Raw genomic sequence first — 21072 nt, 5'->3', positions numbered from 1 at the left:
CTGCTTAGCTGTGTGGTCCACTCTATCCCCAGATCTCCAATCACTCTAGATTTGAAAATCAGATGCAAGTTTCAATAATTCTAATCTTATAAATGGACAACTAACCACAAGGAACTTCCAAATATTAAAAGGTTAGCTAAATAAAATTATTCTTTTGTAGGTTAAAAAATATAAAAATATCTAACTTGCTTTGTATTTCTCAAATACATAATGAAAATATATATTTAAATGCTATTTAAAATGGCTTTCATAAATACATAGATTTCAGGTCTTAAAGATGCTGATACATAACAGAATATTGTGCTCATATAGTTTAAAGGTTGAATGTGAAGCATTTTAGTACCGATTATGGAAATGTCAGCTACAATGTATAGATACATAAAGATGATGAATAAATTCTGTCTCTTCTTATAAGTATCTTCCTTTGTTTCTAAGTAATCTTTCCACCCTCTCATCATTAAAGTAGCAAAAGTTACAAAGTTGTCATTCAATATCTGGACAAAACATTCTTTAGTTACAAACCTATGTCTTTAGATCTTTGTTTTGATGCAAATGTGAGATTAGATTTCTTTTTTATTAATATTTCTTTTTTATTATTTTATTTATGGTATATGTTTGCAATACTTAATTATTACATTCGTCATGGAGAGTCAGTACATGTACATAACACATTTTAATTCTTTTTATATTCCTTTCCCTTATCCTCTCTGCCCTTCATATTTGGTCCTCTTTCCATTTACAAAAGATGTACTGCTCTGTTTTCTATTATTGGTCTTTAATTTTGATCTTTAATTAATTCACACTTCAGTTTTCTCACATGAAAAAAACCATGTGATATTTAAGATTCTGTGTATGATTTGAGATTCCTCAAAAAACAAAAATAAAAATTTCATTCAACCCAAATATCTCCCCTTCTATGTACCTTTCTGAAAGGGTTAAAGACATCACAATTACAGTTATACATGCATACCCATGTTTATAGTAGCACAACTCAACAATGAGCTGAGTCCTGTAAACAGCCTATATGCTCATCAACAGATGAATGGATGAAAAAAGTGGTATCTATAAACAATTAAATACTGATCTGCTATAAAGAAGAATAAACTTGAGTCATTTGTAGGAAAATGGATTCACCTTGAGGTTGAAATTCTTGTTCATTGTATCAGGTAGAAATCTTTCAGTGGCAGATGGCAGAAAATCATTGCAAGTTGCATTAAGCAGAAGGGGAGGTATAGTTGCTGTCTAATAACTATATACTATACAATATATGCTATATAACCATACAAACCACTTTCTTAAAGGCATAGGCAGGACTCAGGAGGTGTCACTGGCACCCAGAACCTCAGCATTTTAATGGCATTGTTTCTACACTGATGACTCTATTTTCCAGGTCTGCTTGTAAGACCAGCCAATGTCAAGTTTGGATCACAAAGATCTCAGATCCTGAAGCTGTAGATCCTGCTTCTTTGACCATGATAATGAATATCCTACATTTTCTATTCTTGAGATATATGCAGCCATGGGGCTATTTTACCTATAATTGTGTATTTCCCCTATCCCCAAATCTGGAGTGGATTATTTCTACCTAAATCATACAGACAAATCTCAAAGAGGATGCACCCTACTTCACTCAGTGCTATTATTCTAGGAAGGGGATTTTGATATTAAGATGATCTTCACTTTTACAGACACTCAGGTTACTAAAATATTAGAACATCCCAGATTGATCAATCAAGAGCCTCTTTTGCAAGTTATTGGCAGCTATCTATCTATCTAGAGATTGTTCCTTCCTTCCTTTCTTCATTACCATCCCTCCTCATTTTTTTCTCTTTCTTTCTTTCTTTCTTTCCTTCTTTCTTCTGCTGGAGACCAAACCCAGGGTTTTGCACAAGCTAAGCATTCTACCACTAAGCTACAGCTGAATGTTACTGACCATTGTTTTACATTTCTGTGTGATGACTGAGAGAAGAATTTCTTCTTTAGGATAATGGAATAGTGATAACAAATATTAAGGCGTTCTGCTTTAGTAATAAGGTTGACAGCAAATATCAGAAAACTAAATCATCAATAACTTAAAAATGAAGGCTTATTTCTTGCTCATATAAAGTAGAGTATAGATGTGCTTGCTTCTACTTCAGCACTAGGAAAAAAAAGTAGAGGTCTCATAGTCTTGAGACTGGTTTGGCAGCTTTTCAATAATTAGAGATCATAGAGCCTTTTGTGTTGTGTTGCTCTTCCATTTTTCAGAACTCGATGCTACCTTGTGGTCCAGGAGGACTTCTCAATCCCCAGCTATCACCTTGTATTCCGACAGCATGAAGATGAAAAAAAAAAGCACAAAGGTATGACCTTCCCCCTAACTTAATGATGTATCTTTCAGAAATTCCATACAGCATTTCTCTTATCTCCCATTGGTCAAAACTTAATCACTGCACCTAGTTTCAAGGCAGAATGTAATTATAGTTATTATTTCAGGGCATACAAGTAGCCAAAGAGTCAGGTGTCATTATAGTAGAAGAATGAGACAGTAGACAACTGTAAATCACAACCAGAGCTAACTAGTTTATCATCTGACTGAGCATGGAAAGAGGACTATCAGAAAGAAAATAATTATGAAATAAATACTTGGTGGGGAATTGGAATCCTAGTAGAAAAAAATCTTTATTTTTTTACCCCCAAATCATGATGAGGGAATCATCTAGAAACTAACTCTTATTTTGAAGAGAGATGGTCTCTTCAAAACTCTGCCTATGTTCCATCCCTTCCATGCAAGGTGGGTGGTTTTCTTCCTGCTTAATCTCAACCACGTACGGCTTGTGCAATTCAAGTGGGAATTGCATCTGTTCAAAACTCTCTAACTCCTCTGGTCAGTACATCTCTCTCCCTTTTCCAAACTCTTGATCCACTTAGTTTACACACTCAATGCAAGTAATTCATTGAACATATATACACAGAAAATCTGCCACATGTTGGACATTTCTCTAAGTGCTAGAGAAGTGTCAGTGAATAAAAGATACATTTCTGAAGTTTGAAAACAAAACACATGACTAAGTAAATGATATTGTATGTTATACATTGTCAAGTGTTGGAGATAAAATAGAGTAAGGAATGGTAGATTGGGAGTCCTGGGAGTGGGGATTTGCAATTTTAAAATAAGTCACCTCACTGAGAAGTTGATATTTAAACAAGGGAAAAAACCACACGGGAATCTGTAAGAAGAATATTTTAGACTACGGAAGAGGAATTGCAAAGGTCCTGAGGTAAAAGCATGTCCCAGTGCTGAGCTTTTTATTTATATGGCTTTACTACACTGAGCAAAAGCTGAGGTTAAGAGCACAGAACGCAGATGTTTAGCAGGCTAGTTCCCATTCACTGAAATGAAAAGTTGTTGGAGGGTTTTGATCAGAGAAGGGGCAGGATCTGCTATCAGTTTTAGAAACATCCTTCTCATTGCAGTCTTGAAATAAGTCTCTAGAGCAGAATGAGTAGAAGTGAGAAGAGCAATTGGAGTATCTTGAAATAATTAAAAAAAAATAGGATGTGGATAATCTCCAGAAAGACCATGTAATGTCAACAATCCATGCAGACAGATTGGACATCAGTTGTGAGAGAAAAGGAGAAATTAATGATGAGATGTCAAAACTTTAAGAATGGATTTGGGATTTGCCTAAGATAGTGAAATGGTAAGAGCTTTTGGAGAAATCTTAGTACAGTACTTTAGTCTATTGGATCTCCAAACATTTTTTAAGTAATTCAATGGGATTCAATGGAGCATCCCAGGCTGAGTAAGTACATGAGGGGCCTACATAGATGCTATTTAAAATCTTCCACTGGATGCAATTGCCAGGGATTAAGGGAAAGCAGGTAAAAAATACATAATTTTCAAGGATGCTGGTACATATACAATGTTTAGAGATTGAGGAGAAGAAAAAGAAGTAGCAAAGGAGAAAGAGAACAAGTAGCCAAGGGAGCAGGTAAATGGATAAGGCAAGTGATAGTCTATAATTCATGTGAAGAAAGCTTTTACAAGATGAGAGAGTGACCAATTGTGTCAAACACTTGTCCACAAATCAAGAGGGTAGGGGGAGACTAACCATGTGCCATGGAGATTAGTGACACTGAGTCCCTGGGAACCATGAAAAGAAAAGTTTTGGAGGAGTGGTGGGAGAAAAAGGCAAGTGAATTAATTTAAAAACCTATAGATGAGGGGTCTTAAGGGTCCACCATACTACTGCCCCCAGTGCCAAGGAGCAGAGCTGCCCCCAGCACCCAGGAGGTGAGCCTCGAAGGTTCCAGCAGCACACACACACCCTCCCCCATTAAAATGGGAAGACACATAAACAAGTCTCAAAAACAGACTTCCAGATTAACTAAAGCAACACCAAAGGGAAACAAGATGGAACAATCTGATACTCAACCACCTGGATTCCCCAAACTGGCAACAAAAGAGGATCTGGAAAAAATGAAATCTGAAATAATTTCATAGATAACAGCAGAGATTGTGCTCATAGTACAAGACATGATTAATAAATCTAGAGGACCCAGATTAAAAAAATAGAGGAGCTGAGGAACATGATGGAATCTCAACATAGGAAACAAATGGAATCCATAAAATAGATGCAAACAGATTTCCAGGAGATTAAAAGCTCCACTGAAAGTTTGTGTAGCAGAATGAGCCAATGTGAGGACAGAATTTCAGATATAGAAGATAAGATTGCAATTCGTGACCAGGAAAAGAAAAATTTCTTTAAAATAGTAAAGAACCATGAGAAATCAATCCAGCAGCTGCTAGATGATGCAAAGAAGAAAAACATCAGATTGATTGGAGTCAATGAACAGGAGAGAGTGCAGGCGACATAAAAAAACTGTCCACAGAAGTAATGTCAGAAAACTTCCCAAGCAGGGGGAAAGAATTTGACATACAGATAAGTGAGGCAAATAGGACTCCAAATAGCCTTGATCAAAAAAAATCTACACATAGGCATATAATACTTAAGATTCCAGAAACTCAACAGAAGAACAAAATTCTACAAGCAGTTACAGAAAGGAAACAAATCACATACAAAGGAAAGCCCATCAGAATCACAGCAGACTTCTCAATGCAAACCCTCAAGGCAAGAACAGCTTGGAGTGACATATTTCAAGCCCTAAAGGAAAACAAGACTCCAACCCAGTTTGATGTAACCTGCAAAACTATCTTTCAAAATTGATGGAGAAATAAGATACTCTCAGGACAAAGAGCACCTTAGGAACTTCATGAATACCAAACCAGCACTCCAAAAAATTTTAGAAAAGATCCTCGGAAAAGACAAGGATCATAACCCCAGGAAGCCCAGCAGAATTAATCTACTGGGCATGATAAGAAATTAAGTGCAAAGGGGGAGAATCCAACAAAAAGAAATAGTCATGACAAGGAAAAGTCAATACATATCAGTGATAACCATCAATGTTAATGGTCTCAATTCACTAATCAAAAGAAATAGACTGGGAGAATGGGTGAAGAAGGAAGATCTAAAAATATGCTCCATACAAGAAACACACTTAATTCAGAAAGAAACTCATAGACTGAAAGTTAAAGGATGGAAAACAATACTCCATGCGACAGGAACCAGAAAAAAAAGCAAGAGTAGCTATCCTCTTTGCAGATCAAGGGGATTTCAAACCAACACTGATTAAGAGAGACGAATAAGGACACTACATCCTTGTAAAGGGAACAATCCAAGAGGAAGAGATGAAAATCATAAATATCTATGCACCAAACACTAGTGCACCCAACTATATAAAAAAAGACTAACGGGCATGAAAAATCAAATAAGCGCTAATACAATATTAGTGGGGGACCTCAATACCCCACTGTCACAAACAGATAGAACAACTAGACAAAAGATAAGTAATGAAATGCTAGAACTCAATCAAACTCTTGAACAAATGAATTTAGCAGGTGTTTACAGAGTGTTCCACCCCACAAAATCAGAATACACATTCTTTTCACCTGCTTACAGGTCATTCTCCAAAAGAGACCACATACTCATTCATAGAACATGTTTAAGTAAGTGCAAAGGAAATGAAGTTAACCCCTGTATATTATCAGACCATAGTGCGATGAAATTGGACATCAATAGCAAAAGAAACTGCAAGAATTTCATAAACACATGGAAATTGAACAACACACTTCTGAATAACCAATGGGTCATAGAGGAAATTAAAGAAGAAATCAGACAGTTCCTACAATTAAATAACAATGACAATTAAACATATTGGAATCTATGGGACACAATGCAAGCAGTCTTATGAAGGAAATTCATAGCAGTGAATACTCATGTTAGGAAAACAGAGCGAGCCCAATTAAACAACCTAATGCTGAAACTCAAGCTTCTAGAAAAAGAAGAGCAGGACAAACCCAAAGTTCATACAAGGGAGGAAATTATAAAGTTCAGAACAAAAATCAATGCAATGGAAACTAAGAGAATGATACAAAAAAATAATGAAGCAAAGAGTTGGTACTTCGAAAGAATAAACAAAATTGACAAACCCTTAACCAACCTCATCAGAAAAAGGAAAGAAAAGGCCCAAATCCATGCAATTAGGAATGAAAAGGATGAAATAACCACAGACCCAGCAGAAATTCAGAGGATCATCAATACCAACTTTGAGAACCTCTATGGCAGTAAGGTGGAAAACACAGAAGAAATGGACAGATTCCTAGATATGTATGAATTACCAAATTTAAGTGAAGAAGACCTAAAAATTCTAAACAACCCAATATCAATCAATGAAATTGAAAACATAATTTAAAACTTACCAACTAAGAAAGGCCCAGGTCCTGATGGCTTCACTGTTGAATTCTGTGAGACATTTAGAGAGGAACTAATGCCACTACTGTTTAAACCCTTCAATGAAATTGAAAGGGAAGGAATCCTTCCAAATTCACTACTGGAAGTTTGATCCCCAAAGCAGAGAAAGACCCAACCAAAAAAGAGAACTATTGGCCAATCTCACTAATGAACATAGATGCAAAAATCCTTAATAAGATACTGGCAAATAGAATGCAGAAGATCATCAAGAAGATCATACACCCTGACCAAGTGGGATTTATTCCAGGGATGCAGGGATGGTTCAACATGCACAAATCAATGAATTTAATACAATATATGGATAGATCCAAGGACAAAAATCATACAATCATCTCAATAGATGTAGAAAATGCATTTGACACAATCCAACAGGCATTTATGTTAAAAATTTGGAATAGATGGTCTCTACCTCAATCGGATAAAAACCATCTATGCAAAACTAACAGCCAATATCATATTAAATGGTCAAAAACTAAAATACTTCACACTAACATCAGGAGCAAGGCAAGAGTGTCCACTATCACCACTCCTGTTCAATATAGTTTTGGAAACATTAGCCATGACAATGAGACAAGAGAAAGAAATAAAAGGAATAAAGATAGGAAATGAAGAAGTCAAATTGTCATTATTTGCAGATGACATGATACTGTATATAGAAGACCCCAAGAACTCCACTAAAAGTCTTCTAGACTTAATAACCAAATTCAGTAGAGTAGCTGGATACAAGGTCAACACACAAAAATCAATAGCTTTCCTCTACACAAACAACAGACTCAGTGAGAGAGAAATAGGGCAAACAATTCCTTTTACAATAAGATCCAAAAACCTGAAATACCTAGGAATCAATCTAACAAAGAAATCAAATATCTCTTCTCTGAAACCTATAGCACTCTGAAAAGAGAGATTGAAGGCTATATCAGAAAATGCGAAGATATCGCTTGCCCCTGTGTAGGAAGGATTAACATAGTGAAAATGGCCATACTTTCAAAACTGCTATGTAGATTCAATGCAATACCAATTGAAATCTCAGCAGCATACTTCACAGACCTGTAGAAAACAATCCAAAAATTCATTTGGAACAAGAAGAGACCTAGAATAGCAAAAGCAATTCTAGTCAACAGAGACATGGCAGTAGGTATCACAACCCCCAACTTGAAAAGATACTACAAACCTACTGTGATAAAAACAACATGATACTAGCAAAGAAACAGACCTGAGGACCAGTGGAACAGATTAGAAGATTCAGAAACAACTCTAGACACACTCAGCCATCTCATCTTTGACAAAGGAGCTAAACATCCTCACTGGAGGAAAGATAGTCTCTTTAATAAATGGTGCTGGAAAAATTGGGTTTCAACTTGTTGAAGATTAAAACTAGACCTGTATCTCTCACCATGCACTAAACTAAAATCAAAATGGATTAAAGATATAAATATTTAAACAGAAATGCTGAACCAGCTGGAACAGAGGTTAGGTAGAACTATTGAAACATTTTTATTTATGAATAAATCCTCAGTTGCCTGTGAACTAGCACAAATTATCAACAAGTGGGATCTCTTCTTATTAAAAACTTCTGCACAGCAAGAGAAACTTCCAACACTGTGAAGTGACAACCCACAATGTGGGGAAAAATTTTCACCTGCTTTTCCTCAGACAAAGGTCTACTATCTAGAATCTACAAAGAACTTAAAAAAATCAGACCTCCCAAATTTAAAGATCCAACCCAAAAATGAGTATCTGAAATGAACAGACATTTCTCAAAGAAGTAGAAATAGCAAATAAACATATGAAAAAATGTTTGACATCACTGGTCATTGGAGAGATGCAAATGAAAACAACACTATGATTCCACCTCACCCCAGAAAGAATGGCTGCTATCAAGAAATCAACAATAACAAATTCTGGAGGGGCTGAGGGAAAGAGGAACACTGCTCCACTGCTGGTGGGAGTGTGTGCTGGTGCAACCACTGTGGAAATCAGTATGGAGATACCTAACAGAACTAGGATTAGAGTTCCCATTGGACCCAGGTATTCCCCTGCTGGGTATCTTCCCCAAATAATTAAAAGAATCATACCACGGTGATATATGTGCACCCATGTTCATAGCAGCACAATTTGTAATAGCCAAAACTTGGAATCAGCCCAACTGCCCATCAACTGGAGACTGGATAAAGGAAATGTGGGTTTTTTTATAAAATGGAGTACTACTCAGCCATTAAAAATGAGAAATTAGAGACATTTATAGTTAAATGGATGCACTTTGAGGCGATACTTTTAAGTGAAATAAATAGGACACATATGTCTGAATACCAAATAGTTTCTCTAGTGTGAGAAATTGTAAGTGTAAATAAGGACTAAAAAGGATAATAGATCATGTGTAATAGGAAGAAAAGGGGCAAAGAGGAAGTGGGAGGGGTAGGAGAAAGGAAAGAAGGGAGTGGAATTAATATGAGAAAATGAAAAAATGGAAGCAAAATCTTTGTAAATAGGAAGGAATTGAGGAGTTAAAGGAGGGCAGGGAAATGGGGAAAACATAAGAACCAAGAGAGATTATGCAAAGGTGCAAATTGCCAATGATGGATGTCATTATATTGTATACCTAAAATGTACCAATATAATTAATTAAAAATTAAACTTTTAAAGAACTCTCAAATAAAAAATAATAATAAAAAAATAAAAGGCTATAAAGGCCAGGCATGCTGGTACACACCTGTAATTCCAGTACTTGAGAGGCTAAGGCAGGAGGATGGCCAGAGTTCGAGTTCCTGGTCAGCCTGGGCTAAGTAGTGTGTTCAAGGCTAGGGTGAATTACATAGTAAGACCTTGCCAAAAAAAAAAAAAATTTGGGAAGACATGAATTGAATACAATGAATATTTCCCTGGAATTTTAATATGCAAGAAGACAAATGGTTTGGTTTTTCAGGATATAAGAAATTATAGAATGTTTGAACTATGATGCAAGATCTAATTCAAAGAGAACCTGAAGGTCTATAAAAGCAAGAGGAAATAGCAGCTGAGCGATTCTCTACAGCACCGTTGGAGGGATAGCCTTCAGACAGGAACATTAGTGATTGTCCAGCAGCAACAAGAAGCCAAAGTATTTTGGTATAGAAGCCAATATTTTGGGGAATAGCCCCTGGTGAAGACTTCGTGAGTGTATTTTAGGTCTTATCATTAATGAATTTCTCTTGAAACCATTGGTGTTTTCTTTGTCTATTAAGATTATTAATTTCTCCAGGCCAAAAGCAGTCTTAATATTTTTCAACAGCCATCCAGAAAAGGAACAAATAGCTGTTTATTAAATTTTGACAAATGAACATTGAATTACTATCTGGAAATAATTATCCTTATAATACTTCGGGCTAGAAGATTGATAAGACTAAACAGTTACAAGTTTTTAAAGCTCCCTTCTACCTGGTTTAAATGTTTGGCTTTTAAATTCTGTGCTGAAATATGGGGTACATGGAAAAATTAGTACACATGTGAAAAAGCAAACTACATTTAATAGAACATTACCTGCATTCAAAGAAAAAGAACATCCCTTAATACCCCAAAAAACAAAGTTGATCATCAACCCACTGAGGTACTGGTATTTCACCTTTTGTGATAATCGTTTCCTTTCTTATGTTTCTGTTGTTTTACCAATATATATGTACCTTGCAGCATTGAGTTTAATTGTGTCTGCTTTGGAACTTTATATGAATGGAGTCACACTCTACATATTCCCTTGTGTTTTCTTTATTTTATTTTATGTGTGTGTGTGTGTGTGTGTGTGTGTGTGTGTTAAAATGTTTAATACCTGGAGAATCTGGATAAAGATTACTATTTGGGAAATACTAATATTGCAATACTTCTGAAAGTCTAGAGTTGAAAATGAAAAGCAAGTAAAGTAATTTCAAGGTAAAATAAGTTGAAATAAAAGTATTTAAAATATGTCTCTTCTATCCTAATTGTTCATTACTACCTCTGCCATACAATCTAAAAGTACACATATAATCTATTTCTGAAGCATTACTGTATATAGTTTTGCATTTATCTATGTATTTAACTCTGTAAACTCCACAGTGTCTTAATTTCCATACTTTAGAATAAGACTTGATGTCAGATAGGAAAAGTTCTCCTATCTGGTCCTTTTATAGAGTTTCCATTTATATCTTGTTAGGCTTTCATTGTGAAGTTTAAAAACTACTTGTCAAGGCCCACTAAATGAAAAATAAATGAAACGCAACCTTTTATTGGAATTGCATTCAATCTAGAGACCTATTAGAGGAGTTCAATCTTTACACTAGGTTTTAGTCCATGAAAACTGTCAATCACTCTATTTATTTATTTAGATTTTCTTAAAATATCTCTATGTTTTATATTTTTGCTCAGAAATATTGTACATTTTTGTTTGAGTTGTTCCTTAATAATTTCAATTTTGGATGCAACTGTAATAACATTTAATAGTGTGTCCTATTAAAATATAATATACATTCACCAACATAAAGATCAGTGTAAAGTTTACTACATTTGCACAAACTCAGTACAACAAAGAGAGCAACATACAGATTTAAACATTATCAGCTCTAGAATCTATCTTCTTTTTTAATTCTAGTCACCAGTCCACAAAGGTATTCACTATTTTATCTGCATATTCTTGTTTTGCCCAAGTTTGAATTTTCTAAAAATAAGTTGTACATAATGGGCACTTTTGAGTCTTCCATCATTTCTTTCATTGTATTTTTGATATTTATTATATTGTTATATGTAGTTTTTAAGTTACTTATTTAGTTGAAAGCTATTTTATTTTATTAACCTACAAACATTTATTCATTTGTGTTTAGCATTAAATATAGATGCTCCCCCAAAGTCACACGCACTCATAGGAGGGGCTTTGGAGAGGTCAATGGAGCATAGGTGTGTGGGATTCATCACTGGATCGGTCCATTGATGAAATTAGAGTGAGGCATTATGTTGGGAGATAAAACCTGGTGGGAAGAGATGAGTCCCTAGGGATGTGTCCTATAAGGGTGTATATCCTTTCTCCTCCCTTAACCCCTCTCTACTCCCTGCCTGCCATGAAATCAACTGTTTCTCCTCTGCAATGCCCCTGTGTCATGCCACCCTGCCTTGGAACCAGCTAACTATGAACCAAAGCCGCTACAAACTAGGAACAAAAATAAACCTCTCCTTCTTCTAGTTGGAGTGTTGAGTATTTTGTCCCAGGAACAAGAAAGCAACTAAGACAATTAGATTGCATTTTGATGGTTCCCAAATTTCATATATTTATGTGAAATTTGAAGGAATAGTTCATGTATATGAATTTTTCAGGGATGGTATAAACATATATTAACCTTTATTAGCTATGCTAAACCATTTTCCAAGTGGTTGTACTAATTTACACTTCCACAAATTTTATATGACAATATATTTTTTTCTACATCCTTAGCTACATACTTGATATTTTCTATCTTTTTTGTTGTAAGCATTATTTCATATGTGTAGTTTCATCTCCTTGTGGTTTTTTTTCACATTTCCTGAGAATTATTGTTCAAGTTTTCATAAATTTATTGGTCATTCATTAAATTCTTTAGTGAGCTGAATTATTATGGAATTTTGAAGCATTGTTCTATTGAGCTTTTTTCTTCTTAACATGAATTTTTATATATTTATAAATTCTTTGTCAACTGTAAATATTATAAACATATTCTTCAATCATGGTGATTATCGGCTTCCTCTGTATAATTTCATGAAGAAAAATTATTTTAACACTGTTGCACCAAGTTAGACTGGGTTCTTAACTTTTGGGGGTGCTTAAAAATAATATATTCTGAAATTGATTATGCAACGTTCTGCATGTGTTTATCTAGTCAGATTCGTCATGTTATCCATATCTAACAAATTCTTTCTGCTATTGTTTTCTTCACAATCTAGCAGTACCAAGAGAAGTAAGCAATGACTTCTCACACACCTCCTACTACAATCATTACATTGCCTGTTTTGCTTTGAATTTTTAAATTTTGTTTAATATATCTTAAAAGCTGTATCAATTAGTGCATAGTCATTTAAAAATCATATCTTTTTAGTGAATTGAATGTGTTATCATTGTAAAATGATTTTAACATAAATAGTTTTCCAAGTAGAATCTATTCAGTCTGTGCAACTGCTAATTCTGATCTGTCAACTTTACTGGATTAGGAAACACATTAGTAGATTAATAAAGCCTGCTTTTCGGTGTGTCTGGGTGCGCCATGCATGTGTGATGGGGGCCACTGTACATGGTCCCCAGCCTGTTCCTCTCTGATGCTGTTTCCCTCTGCTTCCCAGCTGCCATCAACTGTGCAATTTTGCTCTCCCACACCCTTCTGCCATTTTTCTTCCTTGGAGCTTGCTAACAATGGACCAAGTCTCCTGAAACCAAGAGTTAACACCTTTGTCAGGTATTGGGTCTCCATGATTGGAAAGCTAACTAACACAGTCTGCATCTGCATTTTTAAATATTTATTTACATGCTTTCCTTTTCCTTTCCTTTTCAACTTTCATGAGTTCTTATACTCCAGACATAAAATGAGTTATAATTTGTATTTGTTTTTGTTTTGGGGTGTTTTTTTTTTTGCTTTTTTGTTTTTTGGTATTGGAGATTGAACACAAGACCTGCTCCATGCTGGGTAAAAATTATCGCTAGATGCCTGGGCATTTTGTTAAATTTTCTTTTGATATAGGGTCTCACTAAGTTGCCTATTTGGCCTTGAATTTGTAATCATCCTGCCTCAGCCTCTGGAGTAACAGAGCTTAGAAGCATGTGCCACCATGCCTACTGTATCTGTGACTTTCAACTGGAAAGTCTAGTCAATTTCTCTAGACATGATTACTGTTATATTTGAGTTTCAAATAACTTATTTTCTTCTTTATTTATAGCCTTTTTTCATAATATGTGGATAATTCTGACTCTTGTGATGAAATTTCCCTTTAGGGATGCAGTATAAAGTTTTCCAGGTTGTACATTACATGCAAATGCCACATTTAGAAGGGCTGCCAAGCACATGATAGATGCTTTAAATGCTTATATTTGTCACATGAATGTTCTGGTGGATGAAAGTAAAGAGTCTTATGGGAGGGGGCCTCTTAAAAATCTGAACTCAGGTGACATATGGGTGAGGATTTGTATTTGCTTCTGCTAGGTAGCTGGATTAATCCTACTCCATATGCCTCAAGCTAAATTCACAGCCTGAGGTCCTTTGTCCACAGTAGTATCTAGAAACTGTATTGTAAATCTCTGTGAGAACCAACCCAAGGCAATAATTTTTTCAGGGATTTCCCCCCTTTGTTTAAGAACTCTCCCACTCTCATTCACCAAGATGATCTTATTCACTTCTCGGAGTTGGGGAAAAGACTGTCTCACGTGTGTTTAATACTGTTTCTGTACTTATGGCCCTGAGTCTTCCCCACTGATTTGAGAAATTCTCTAGTTAAATTCCTACCTTGACAGAGGCCTCTCCTTTGACATCTAACCCATTTCGTACCCTTTCTTTGCCCCTCAGTTGTCAAAATTAGAAATCATGCTTGGTGGCATATACAAATGCCATCAGAACAACTGTAGTTAATGTGTCCAGGTTCTTTACATAGCTATCCTCACTTTGGCATTTCTATTAACTTTGCCAGTACCAACCCTTACTGTCTTTGTCATGATCATCTTGCTTTTAAGAACTGTTAAGCCAAGTAATAGTTGTTACAAACTGTGCTGCTATGAATATGGGAGTGCATATATTGCTGTGGTATGATTCTTTTAATTCTTCTGGGAAGATACCCAATAAGGGGCATAGCTCAGTCAAATGGGACCCCTAATCCAGCCCAATTGCCCATTAACTGGGGACTGGATAAAGACAGTGTGCTTTTTGTTGTTGTTGTTGTTGTTGTTGTTGTTGTTGTTGTTTTGGTACCAAGGATCAAACTCAGGACCTTGTCCTTGCAAGGCAGACAGCGGAATGACTGAGCTAAATCTCCGGCCCAAAAATATGATTTTTTAATAAAATAGAGTACTACTCAGCCATAAAGAATGAGAAATTAGAGACATTTATAGCTAAATAGATGCACATTGAGGCAATATTCTTAAATGAAATAAATGTGTAAATACTGAATAGTTTCTCTGGTGTGAGAAACTGAAAGTGTAAATGAGGATCAAAATGTAGACTAGATAATGTGAAATAGGAAGAAAATGTCCAAAGGGGAAGGCAAAGCAGGAGGGATTGGGGAAAGAAAAGAAGGGAATGGAATTAATATGAGAAAAGGAAAAAATGGAAACAAAGTCTTTGTAAATAGGGTGGGGGGAGAGGGGAATGGGGAAAAAATAAGAACTATGTGAAGGCACAAATTCCCAATGATGAATATCATTATATTGTATACCTAAAATGTACCAATAAAATTAATTTTAAAAATTAAAAATAAAGAATTGCTAAGCCAGGCATGGAGGTGCATATGTATAATTTCTGTCCTCGGGAGGTTGAGGCAGGAGGACCATGAGTTCCAGGTCAGCCTGGACTATACATTTAACCCTGTTTCAGATCCCTCACTCAAGAAATGCTAAAATATTTACTTTGCTTTATTATTTGCTTTCAGTGAGAGATTTGGTCTCTACAATGAATTCAAATGGACATCCACACTTAAATCTTTATTTCTTCTGCAATAAGTTTTTATATATTATGCAAAATGTGGCTACAGTTTCATTATTTACCATATGATCAGCCAATTGTTCAGTTCTGTTTATTGATTAATTCTTCCTTTTCACAGTTCATCTTCCTGCTATATCAAGATTCTTTCTCGGGTTGGTTTGCTTCTGCCTTCTACTTGTTTCATTGCTGAAACCTGTATCAGCCTTGCATTGCAAGGCTGATAATATATTAAGGAGAGATTCTGCCAAAATCTATGGGAAAGCTGCAGCGAAGTCATCAGAATACAGCAATGGTGGCATTGACCTGTATTTTTAAACTTGGTTTCCAACTTTGGCAAACACAAGGGACCAGAAGGGGGAGGGAGTTTAACTGAGTAAAAACTCAAAACCTGCTTAAAGTATAACATTAAATAGGAGTACTTCCCCTATCAACATGGGTTTGCAGAGGGCCAGGGATTTAGCTCAGTGGTTCCGCCACCTGCCTGGAAAACTCAAGGTCCTGAGTTAGATCCCTGGTACCAAAGACAAAACATGGGTTTACATATTTAGATAGGCATAAGAGATATAAACAAGCCATTTTTACAAACTCTATACTTCTTTAAATAATGTGGCTTTATAATAAATTTTTATGTTTTACAAAGCTAAACACTTTTTATATTGCTGCTGTTGTTACCCATATTCCTTTTCATATTTTGGTATACATACCCTTGATTGTTTTCCTTCTCTATTTTAAATACATTCTTGAGTCAACCTGTAAAGTTCTGTGAAGAATTTTGATTGAAAATGTATTGAATTGATCTGGGGAATGTGACATCATTACAATATTGAATCTTCTGGCTAGATATGTAAATGGGCTCTCTATATGGATCTAGCAAATTTGCTAACTCATCTAAATCTAATGATTTTTTTGTCCTTTTTGGGGATATTGTATGAAAGATAGTACTGTCACTCTTTTCAAGTAGGACACTGGTTTTTGGGTGGTTTTTTATGGTACCGGGGATTGAACTCAGGACCTTGTGCTTGTGAGACAGGTCCAGTGCCACTGAGCTAAGCCTCTGGCCCTGGATACTTTATATTTCTCTTACATGAGTTTGTAATGTTGAACAGAAGTGCTTTGTGAACTTTTTTTCTGTACCTCATTTGTAAGAGAGTAATTCTTGTTTTACCATTAAATAGATGTAATATCACTCTTCATTCTGTTTTAGTAAAATTATAGGTTTGTTTATCCTAATCTTTCATAATTTCAGGACATCAGTTCTTGAAAGAGTTCTGTCAGGATATCCCTTTCTAGCATAAGGATCATGCTTTTGGTTGTGACTTTCAAAAGAAAGAACTTTTGGAAGTAGATCAGTTACCAGTCATTTCCATATTGCTAAACATGAACAGCCAGGATTTTTTATTTTATAAAGAATTTCATATTCTTAATATTTAAATGTTTTGGGCTGGAGATTTAGCACAGTGCTTTCTCCGCCCGCTGTGCAAACACAAGGACCCGAGTTTGATCTCCGGTACCAAAAAAAAAAATATTTAAATGTTTTATACATCATTTTAATTATTAAAATACAGTTTTTGTCTTCCAAGGAACTATCCATATATGTTCAATTAAATTTCCTGGTTTTTGCCATATGATTTTTCTCTATTCCCAGTTAAGTGTAACAGATATAATTGAGGATAAGGAGCTGTTCTAATATATCTAATGTTAAGAAGATTATTAACATTTTAGATATTTCATTCTGGGATATCTTAAATATGATTATTTATTAACTCTTTAAACTTTGTTTAGTTTGTTGTCCTTATGCCCAAAGAATCTCTAATTCAGGTCACATTAATATTGAGATGTCTAACAAAGCTACAAATAAGTGCCTAATATAACAATGTACTATTTTTATTTATTAGCTAAAGAGAAAGGTAGAAATGACAAAGCCTTAGAAACAAATTTTTCTTCTGTATATTGAAGGCAAATAAAAGAAACTCAATGTTATTATTTCAGTCACAAAATTAACCATGCGGCTCCTGCATCCTTGAGAGAAGAAGTGAAAGGGATGATTTTGTAAAAGGAAGTTGAAATATTATATTAATTGTATCAGCTTGAAAACAAAACTTAATAAATCATTATCTGCTCATGCGGTCTGACTCCTCATACAAAGGAAATCACAGAAGTCTACTTTTAAAAATTTCAAGCTGTTCTCTCAACTGGAATTCCACAGAAAGCATTTAAAATGTATAGAAATTAAAAATGTACATGTAAAATTTAACTTGATATTATTTTTCCCACCAACTTTTCAGAGAAAATTGTGTCCTACAGCTAAAATTTTGGAGGAAATGTTTTTAAATGATACAAAGTTGTTCATATTTATGTGGTACAATGCAATATTTCCATGTGTATATAATTTTTATAATGTTCAATTCATTGTAAATGTACCTATGCACTCATATCACTTCCTTGTGATGAAAACATTCAAAATCTTTTGTTCCATTTTGTCTTTTAACATATATTTCAATATCCATCGACACTGTTCTGTACTGTAAATCACCAGAACTTATTTCTCCACAGTATTACCTAGTATCCATTGTTCAATCATTCATCTCTTCCTCCTTATCTGGAAGCCACTATTCTACGCTCAATTTAAATGAGATTAACATTTTTAGATTCCATATATGAGAGATGCGATAAAGGTTAATGGACAAATCAAGCCCTGAACAAAATATGAAGGCAATGAAATGGTACTCTCCTCTCTCAAGTGCAGTCTCCTTGCCAAGCTCAATTTGTTCTCTTGGATCATTTTTAGCCTTTTCCTTTTTGAATCAAAATATGAATGCTTTAGTTTTTTGTTTTCCTCATTTGTTCAGAATATTTAGCTAGTATTAGAGGAGAGTAAAAATAATGTAGAAAAGGTTTCACTGCCAAGCTATCATTCAAAACATATTTTTGAATGTCCTGAAATTCTACGTTTTCCATGTCACTCCCTTATTCTTGATCAATATTTCCTTCCATTCTATTATTCATGTGAATAGTCTATGCATGAATGTTCCTGTTTTAAAAACTCACATGTATTTCATTATAAAAATTACACATTTCATATAGAGCTAGATATTTTGCTTAACACTTCCACATAGAGATTTGTATAGAAATGAAACAAAGGAGAAACAAATTCTAAACCTGGCTTATTGGCTAATTTATTTTATTACTACCTAATTTTATTTTATACCCAGTTACCAGCTTGTTTTCCTGGCTAAACTAAAGAAAATGGACAAGCGGTTCCCTTCTGCCGGAATTTTGTCTCACTTATATGACACCATCCAGACTTCCTCCTTTCTTTGTTTCCACTGCTATACATCCCTAAAGTGAGCTAGAGTTTACTGGGTTATGAGAGCAAGGGTTGTATTTTTTAAAATTTCATAATTGGTCCAATATTGGTCATCACCAACAGAGTCTAAGGCTCCTTTGTAACTACTAAATGTAGGAAAAACCACAAATTACCATTGGAGAGGGCTTGGCCTTTCAGCATCCCCTCCCCCTAAAGGCAAATACCCTGCATCTGTGTAAATAAACATCTCTAGGTGTATAGCAAGGGGATATTTAGCATGAATGTTTCATGCAAAATTAGCAGCAAAGAAAAATGTTAGACTCGTAATTACATGAAAAAAAAATCAAGCTATTAGTGTAATCAAGAACTTCTTTCTTTAAACAGGTAGAACATGAGCCATCATTCCTTTGCATAGATCTCTTTTTGAATGAATTTCCAAAGCACAATTCATAGTTTTTTCACTTTCCATGACCATTTATAATAATACCTTTATTCTGGCAGGAAACAAAATTCCTACATTAAAATGTTTATTGGTTACAAGTGCTAAATTTAGAGTAGCATTTCTGTCAGTGGAATCTAGGAAGTCAATAGATAAACTTAATTTAAACATTATGAGCTGAAAGTAATAGTAGTTAATTCTATTTGTAGGAAGTGAAGGAGGCAAATTCATGCCAAAGCAAAAGCTGAGTTACTCCTTTTGGCCAGAACCGCCATCTTCCAGTAATTTGCCAAAATGAGGAACACAAAGGGAAAAAGGAGGGGAACCCGGTATATGTTCTCTAGGCCTTTTAGAAAACATGGGGTTGTTCCTTTGGCCACATACATGCGAATCTACAAAAAGGGTGATATCGTAGAAATCAAGGGAATGGATACTGTTCAAAAAGGAATGCCACACAAATGTTACCATGACAAAATTGGAAGAGTCTACAGTGTTACCCAGCACGCTGCTGGCATTGTTGTAAACAAGCAGGTTAAGGGCAAAATACTTGCCAAGAGGATTAATGTGTGTATTGAGCATATTAAACACTCAAGGAGTCGAGATAGCTTCCTGAAACGGGTCAAGGAAAATGATCAGAAAAAGAAGGAAGCCAAAGAGAAAGGTACCTGGGTTCAACTGAAGTGCCAGCCTGCCCCACCCAGAGACGCGAACTTTGTGAGAACCAATGAGAAGGGGCCTGAGTTGTTGGAACCTATTCCCTATGAATTCATGGCAGAAATGGGGATGGAGCTCTGCCACGCAGCACCTAATTAGCGGCTGAATGCTACTTCAAAATAAAAAGTCATCCTGTGTTGTAAGGATGGTTTTCTTAATTGGAAAAAAAAAAAAAAAGCAAAAAAGCTGAGTTACTTGGCTTTATGGAATGTGTCTTTTGCCTTCCTTTTCCTTTTCTTAATTGTTCTTTTTCTTTTTTAGTTTTTGATGTTAAGATTGCCTTTTGAAAACATCACTTTTCATTCTCACTTGATAATTCTGATAGAGGGACAGTAATTTACAAAAGTGTTCTTGAAGAGGTGTTCATGGGTGTAATCTACTTTGCCATACTCATTCTGAATGCATATGAATTCTTTGAATAATTCCTATGAATGAGTTTTAGAAGTAATGAAAAGTAGCTTTGATTCATTTGAATTCATACATTACCCTTGGACAACTCAGAAACCCACTGTCTATATGTTTTATTGCTCTCAATGCCAGAAAGGCCAATATACATTATCAATATGTACTGATAAGAAACTTTCAACTTCTTGAGACTCAAGATATGTGTGAATGAACTTTCAAGATGATAGAGAAATTAATATAATACATACTGTAGACGTTCTAGTCTGGATTTATAGCTTCCACTTCATCTTCTTGGGCCTCCAATATGGTCAAAGTCTTAAACCGATTTTCTTCTTAAAGTGAATAACAACTGATTTCCAGTACAGAGGCTGTAGATGTCATGTGCTTTGACCTCTTTATTTACAGGTGATAGAAATTAAACCCCTAAAGTTAAAAGTTGTGAAAGAATCAAAGTTTTTGGCATAAAAAGAACTAAGACTCAAATCCTTTGGCTAAATATTTGTTCCCAAATATTTCAATTCTGTTGGCCAATAGTCTCTGGTGTTTTCACCTTGCCTTACTTGTATTTCAAGATGCAACCAAGCTTTATTCCATCTTATCATTTAATCTTCTATTAGTTTCACAGTATGAAAATTTTGTTACCATGAAACTGAGCTTCTTGATGGTCTTTACCAACATGCCTACTGAACTTCTTACTTCTCC

The 21072-nt window shown here is 35.1% G+C and overlaps 1 pseudogene across 5 annotated transcripts in view; it reads left to right on the top strand.

Annotated features, from left to right (window-relative positions):
* Positions 1-21072, top strand: part of LOC147828771 (large ribosomal subunit protein eL21 pseudogene) — a 62952-nt pseudogene that overhangs the window by 15820 nt on the left and 26060 nt on the right. For 3 of the 5 annotated variants that reach the window (XR_015450290.1, XR_015450288.1, XR_015450289.1), the window contains exon 3: positions 2248-2342. The product of XR_015450290.1 is annotated as a large ribosomal subunit protein eL21 pseudogene, transcript variant X4 (transcript). Of the gene's footprint in view, positions 1-2247; positions 2343-9777; positions 11189-15623; positions 21071-21072 lie in introns of those variants that run through there. The other 2 variants (XR_015450287.1, XR_015450291.1) reach the window with 2 other exon arrangements.

This window comes from Heterocephalus glaber, unplaced genomic scaffold, assembly GCF_053883595.1.
Source record: "Heterocephalus glaber isolate CG9 unplaced genomic scaffold, H.glaber_assembly_v1.0 deba00000937, whole genome shotgun sequence".
Taxonomy (NCBI): Eukaryota; Metazoa; Chordata; class Mammalia; order Rodentia; family Bathyergidae; genus Heterocephalus; species Heterocephalus glaber.
Note: the sequence above shows the minus strand (reverse complement) of the source record. Positions and strands in the feature narration are given on the sequence as shown.